General features: G+C 34.3%; 1 protein-coding gene across 3 annotated transcripts in view; it reads left to right on the top strand.

The window, feature by feature from the left end:
- Tent5d (terminal nucleotidyltransferase 5D) overlaps positions 1–7,401 on the top strand; it is an 80,848-nt gene that overhangs the window by 61,342 nt on the left and 12,105 nt on the right. Inside the window, exon 1 of one of the 3 annotated variants that reach the window (XM_021153324.1) lies at positions 1,797–1,857. The exons of the other annotated variants lie outside the window; for them this stretch is intronic. The gene's annotated coding sequence lies outside the window, so the exon portion shown is untranslated. Of the gene's footprint in view, positions 1–1,796; positions 1,858–7,401 lie in introns of those variants that run through there. 3 annotated transcript variants of the gene reach the window in all.

The following is a 7,401-nucleotide window of genomic DNA, read 5'->3' on the forward strand; positions in this document are numbered from 1 at the left end:
TGATGGCCTAGTCGGCCATCACTGGAAAGAGAGGCCTATTGGACACACAAACTTTATATGCCCCAGTACAGGGGAACGCCAGGGCCAAAAACGTGGGAATGGGTGGGTAGGGGAGTGGGGGGGAGGGTATGGGGGACTTTTGGGATAGCATTGGAAATGTAATTGAGGAAAATATGTAATAAAAAATATTTAAAAAAATAAAAAAATAAAATGTTACCCATTTTCCATATATTCATTTAGAAACATATATTTTCTTTCTAATTAAGATATGAAAGTTTTCCTTATATATAGTGCTTATTGTCTTATAAATTATTTACAATTGCTGAGTAGTGGTGGTAGATGCCTTTAATTCCAACAGTTGGGAGGCAAAGGCAGGCTGAGTTCTGTGTGTTTGAGGCTAGCCTCGTTTATAGAGCTAGTTCCAGGACAGCCAGGGCTATACTACACAGGAAAATCCTGCCTAGAAAATCCAAAGAAAAAAAATCACAATTATTATTTTTTGACATGTATACTATAGTTCCATGGGAAAAATAATCAGGCATCTGGATTTTTCTTCAGTCATTCCAAAATATAATCAGTCCTTTACCTATTTTACTGGAAAGCGGTCTTTAAATAGACTGTCTAAAATGAATCATTTATACTTCCAAACAGTTTCGTTCATATTTTTACTTCATAGTGTATTTTTTAAATTTTATAGCCCTATCAGAATATTTATGATATAATAATTATAAGGTAATAAGGAATGGGTGGGTAGGAAAGTGGGGGGATATGGGGGACTTTTGGGATAACATGGGAAATATAAATGAGGAAAATACCTAATAAAAAAGAAAAAAGGAAAAAAATAAAAGACATTATGTTGGGAACTTTGCCTTTAGCTCTGGAGTATTGTTAAATTCAAATTCAACAAAGTATGTTATGAAAAGGTGATGGGATGCTGTGGAAAGGAAGTTTTATTTTCATTGTGGAACTCAAAACAAATTATAAGTATTAATTGGATTTTATTTTTTGGCTGTTTAAGGGTATTTTTAACCAATATTTATTTGCTAAGTATAGTAAAAAACAAATAGACAATACTTTTCCAAAGTTTGAATTTTAAATTTTAGACCTTATTTCTGAAGTCACAGTAGGTGTTATAAGACTTATATAAGAACACTTATTTATAGTAACCTGTGAATACTTATATGATTTAATACATTTATTATTTTTAATTCTAAGTAAAAACAAGGCCAAAAGGCCTGACAGTAGGATGGGGACTTGGTGAGAGGAGAGAAGAGTTGGTGAGAGAGGAGGGGACTAAAAATGGGTGTATAAAATTAAAAGAATAAAGAAAGTTAAAATAGCCGGGCGGTGGTGGCACATGCCTTTTAATCCCAGCACTTGGGAGGCAGAGGCAGGTGGATTTCTGAGTTCAAGGCCAGCCTGGTCTACAGAGTGAGTTCCAGGACAGCCAGGGCTACACAGAGAAACCCTGTCTCGGAAAGAGAAAGAAAGAAAGAAAGGAAGGAAGGAAGGAAGGAAGGAAGGAAGGAAGGAAGGAAGGAAGGAAGAAAGAAAGAAAGAAAGAAAGAAAGAAAGAAAGAAAAAAGTTAAAATAATCTTTACTATATTCTACCAATTACTCTATTCAGACAGAATTGGCTTTACCTAAAGGTCTCATTTTAAAACATGGTCCTAGCTGTGAGCATTATTGATGCAATAGTAGTATCTTTTATCTCCTAGCAACAGTATCCATAGTGTTGTGAAAAGTGAGGTACAGAAACTGTGGGGATATAAGTCAGTGGGGAGCTGTAGTAGAGAAGGAAGTTAGTTTTAGCTGTAGGTTAAGTCCAAATTCAACAAAATGTTATCAAAACTATGGTAAGATCCTATATAAAGGGAACTCTGCCTTTCAGTTGCTACTGTGAGTCGACATTGAAATTGACAACTAAGTTTTGTTTTATTTAGAAATGTATTTTATTCAGATGAAATGAAGGTCTATATTGAATATTATAGGAACTATAGTTTATGAATAATTGTGCTAATAATCGTAACTGTTGTGAAACTGAGCCATTAATTAACTGAACAATTTATCAGTAACTATTTTAATACATTTTCTGAGCTTATGAGGAAGATATGAAATAGATTACTAATATATTGGCATTACCCAGATCTTCATTTATTTGTAATTCTAGGTTTAAAGAGTTACAAAACTTCCTTATATTATTTGGCTCCATAAACTGATAGTGAATAGTTTACCAAGTTTACCTTAAGATATTTCAAAACTGAAGCATATAAAAGTAGCAGTATATTTACTAGCTGTGTTTTTCAGATAGCAAGAAGACTTCAGTTATGGTATTTCATTGAATGGAAGTTACAGTAAGATAGTATGCAGTTATGCGTATTTACATGTTGTGGATTTTTTTTATATTTTAAAATTTATGCCTAGGATTTTTCTTCAAAATAAGCATTAGTGAATCATCCCTATGTTATAGCCTTTAGTACCTTCAAAGTGTGTTAACTTTGTTCTGTAGCAGATTTAATGCAAGTAAGAGAAACAAAAATTAAATTAATAATAAACTTACTTGATTTCACTAAAGCAATTCTATTTTAAGCTTTTAGTGATACATTAAAACATTTTTTTAAAGAATGCCTTCGTGCTACTCTGTTTATCTGCAATGTAGGAGAAAATATTAAAGCTCTGACTAAACTGAGAGCAAAATGTGTTGAAGTGAAGGAGACTTCTCTGTGATAATACAAGTTGTGCAGAAATCTGGTGTAAATCAAACAAGGCATTTGTTTCAGCAAAACTGCATGTGGGCATAAACTTTAGTTTCCTTTGTGTTAATAAGGATTGGAGAAACACTTGAAAGCTAAAATAAATCTCTCTCTCTCTCTCTCTCTCTCTCTCTCTCTCTCTCTCTCTCTCTCTCTAGTGCATGCGTGCGTGCGTGCGTGCGTGTGTATGTGTGTGTGTGTGTGTGTGTGTGTGTGTGTGTAAAGGTTATATAGGTGGGAGGTAGAAAAACTATGAGGACAGGCAGCTTTTGCAAGTGAAAGGGGAAATTGATTTTCCGTTTTAGGAGGGAGAAAAGGTAGTACTATCATACCAGGGAAAGTTTTGTGCTAAAGGACAATAAAAGTAATAGTAAAAGTAATAGTAAAGTCTTTTTGCTATGAAAAACTCACACAACTCAAAAATACGGACCACCTTAAATTGTATGACGACAGGTTGCCATGGAGATGGTTTTATGCTACGAGAGGGGAATGAGCCTGAGAGGAAGGGAAGTCTGGAGTGGGTGAGTGGGGCTAGGGGTGTGTGTTGGGGAAGTCATTTCAGCACCCAGTAGCTCTTGGACAGCAGCAGTGTAACAGCCTTGCCAGCTGTTTCAGGAGCTTGCTCTCTGGGCTCTTTGCCTGAAGCTCATTCTCTCATTCATCCGTCTCTTATCTCTCCCAGTCTTTTGCAACATTGTTTTATTTCTTTCCGTTTCCCTCTTTAACAGCCCTCCTGATCTCTCCTTCATGCTTCAGAAGCCTCACTTTAGCACTCCTCCACCCCTTTCAGTTGCTGCTTAACTGGTCGGATTTGAAGAGATCTGCAGTTGGTGAAGTGAGTTCTAAGGGCTGAGAGGGTATCGATAGGAGCTGGGGAGAGGCATGAACGGAAGTTTTTGTTGTGTGCTTAAGAGGGGTTTGTTTTGTTTTCTTGGACTATTCTGGTGAGTTCCTACTTCTCTGCTTCTTTGGCTAGTGTTTGTGAATCATGTGGCGCATGTGTGTGGTGTTGACTATAATTCTGGAGTCCTCTTCTGTCTCTATATAGTCCTTAATCCCTGAGTCTTGACAGGAATATAAGTGAAAGTAATTAGAGATATTAAATTACTTTATAAATGCTTATTATGCTTTCTGGTTTATTATGAATGTCGTGTTAGTTAAAAAGCATTCCATACAGAGAGCATGATATTTTGTCTCACTGGGTAGCTTTGGCTTCTATCCAGGAAGCTCTTTGCATTTTAGAGACTTCTTAGGGGTACGCTTCTCTTGCATTCCATTGAAAGAAAACTGGATTTGTATTTGGCCAGTTTATCTCTCTAAATGTTGCAGCAGTTTCCAGAGGCAGCAACTCTACTGGCTAATATCAGAAGCAAAAAGAATGCCAAAAGTAGCTTTGGAATTTTCATAGTGATCACCCTCAGCCAGGTAATACAAAAGAGGAAGAAGAAGAGGAAGAAAGATCCTATAATGTCATGTCCTTATACTTTTCACTGTAAAGGATTTGCACTAAACCTGAAATATACAGGAGATGATTTACTCAGGAGAGTGCACACTTTTAATATTTAAAAGTAACAGATAACTACAGCATGCATGGGTGCCAGTGTTTGTGCTTGCACACACACCACCACCACCAAAAACAATTGGAAGAAATACATGTATTGTATTAGAAAAAAAAAAAAAAGAACACGATAAGATTTGTTTGTTTTTCTGGAATTAAAGGCATAGGTTTAACCTAATGGGAAAGCATTCTTTTATGAGCACCAAGCTTTTAAATCCAAAAGTGCTGTTTTCAGCCCTAAGTGTTCTTTTCTTTAGGTCAATAGGTGCCTGGCATGTTTCTTAATTCTTTAATTCCCATTTCACCTTAGCCTGTGAACTCAAAGGCCTTCTTGCATACCTACATACAGGGATTTTGAGAAGTTACTTTTCTATACACAAGTGACAGAATATTGGGTATTTGTTGTAAATATATCCAGTGGCAATACTTTGTTCTTTGACTAAGAAGTGGACTTAAGCATGATACTTGAAAAGACATGATCATAACGTGATGCATAGATAAAAATATAAATAATATTAGAATGGGAAATACGTGACTGTCTTATTATGTACCAAAAATAGAATTAAAACCTTTAACAATCTCATCATCATTTGGCACAAGAGAAAGTGATGTTCTCTGTCTCCCAGCATGACCCTAACTCTTGATTATAAACCAAATTTCCTTTCTAACTATGTCATTTCTAGTAGTTTAAAATGTGCATTAATAACTTCATTAACAATGTAACTAAAGATATTTTTTAACACTAAGAACACTTTAAAGTTAACATCCTTCATACAAGCCTCACAGTTATCCTAATGTATATTTGTTAGTAGCTATAAATTTTGAAAATGATTATCCATTTCATTAAGGGAATCCAGGACAAATGAATTATTGCAACTGTTTTGGGATATGGACCATATTGAAACTAAAATGAGTTTGTGGATTGGCCTAAAATGAACTCATTTTTAACATTAATAGTGAAGTGATTCATTCTTCAGAACAGAATTTGGAAATGAATAATGTCAAAAATAAGCACTATTAAGAACATCCTTGTGAACCTTTAAACAAAGCTTGTAACATCAACAGTGCATTATGGCATAAATGACATAGTAATTTCAATGAAATTATTTTTCTAAATCTTGACTATATAAAACTTTCATGCACACAATAGAAAAAGCCTAATATAAGTCTCCAAATAGCTTCACCTTACTGTGAGTTCCTCATGCTTACTTAAATAAGTTATATTTAGTTGTTGAAATATTACATATATGCATTATAATTCCAAATTCAACAATGCATAAAATATGTGAACATATCAATATTTTAAATGTCTATAGTTTTTAATTAAATATCTTTATCCTTTGCTATATTTAACCAGAAAAAGGTTGTAGGGTTACTCTTTTAATTAGATTTTTTTAGACTAATAAAATGTGCTAAGATAAAATTCCAAGAATGAAGAAGTTAATTCATTTTGTCATTTGAACAAATTATAAATTATCTATCTGAGTAGAGATTCTGGCAAATATTTTATGATTATAATTTATATATATATATTTATTTATTAGGTATTTTCCTCATTTACATTTCCAATGCTATCCAAAAAGTCCCCCATACCCACCCCCACTCCCCTACCCACCCACTCCCACTTTTTGGTCCTGGGGTTCCCCTGTACTGNGGCATATAAAGTTTGCAAGTCCAATGGGCCTCTCTTTCCAGTGATGGCCGACTAGGCCATCTTNTGATACATATGCAGCTAGAGACACGAGCTCCGGGGGGTACTGGTTAGTTCATATTGTTGTTCCACCTATAGGGTTGCAGTTCCCTTTAGCTCCTTGGGTACTTTCTCTAGCTCCTCCATTGTGGGCCCTGTGATCCATCCAATAGCTGACTGTGAGCATCTTATAAACAGATCTGTATAGACCTTTAAAAGAGAATTATGTTAAATTACATCTTTTAGATAACAGGTTCTTTAAATATAATACATCTATAGTTAAAATACAGATACAAAATTTGTTTCATTTTTAAGCAAAACCTGTTTTGAAATTAGTAGAGCAAAGAGATAATGAATTCAAAATAAAAATTAGTTCTTTTGCTATCTTAATTTCCATTTGTTTATGTATATGTGTGTGTTTTAGATTCTAGAATAACTTATTATAGTAGCCATAATAGCCACAGAAAATTGGTCTTTTTCATGGTATCCCAACTATAAATATTAATTTAAATTTTATTTATTTTTATGTGTATGAATATTCTGCCTACCTATATATTTGTGCACCATATTCATGTCTGGTGTCCACAGAAACCAGAAGTATCTCAGATCCCCTGAGATTGGAATTACAGAGAATTGTGAGGCACCATGTGAAGGCTAGCAATGAAACACTGGTTCTCTGGAAGAGCAACTACTACTCTACAACTGTTGAACCATATCTCTAGCCCCAAATCTTTATTTGCGGGGTTTAAGTATAATCTTAATTAGTCTATGGAGTCATATATGTTTCTTTGAAAAAACATACATTATAATCTGTTGGTCATTCTAAGGTTTACTTTGGGGTTGTATATGTATATATTGTAGATACTCAGATAAAATATGTGTAATTACTTTAGACTTAGCTGGGCTACTAGAGAAACCTTTTGTGTATAGAAAGGCATTATAAATAGCAATGGGAAATTAGGCTTTTGTGTATTTTTGTTGATTCACTTCACATTAATATTATAAGGCCTATTTCTTTAATTCTTTTTTTCTCCATGCAGTTATTTTTTGTTATTTATTTATTTTCAGTCCAGGTTTTATTTCCCACCCCATCCACCCTCTGACTGTTCCACATCCCATACCTCCTCCCTAAACCCCCGTCTTTAATTATTTTTAATTTTAATTGTTTGTTTCTTTAATTTGCCTCTATAGTATACCTAATGTCCTAAAATTCTATACTAGAATAGGGATCACATTTATCCCATTTAAAACAACTCACTTACTTTGATATGGACTACTTATACTAATTTTATTATCCTTGTTTGTGTGTTAAGAATGAGAACAGTTGGAACAACATTATGAACTAACCAGTACCCCAGAGCTCTTGTCTCTAGCTGCATATGTATCGAAAGATGGCCTA

This window comes from Mus caroli, chromosome X, assembly GCF_900094665.2.
Source record: "Mus caroli chromosome X, CAROLI_EIJ_v1.1, whole genome shotgun sequence".
Classification (NCBI taxonomy): domain Eukaryota; kingdom Metazoa; phylum Chordata; class Mammalia; order Rodentia; family Muridae; genus Mus; species Mus caroli.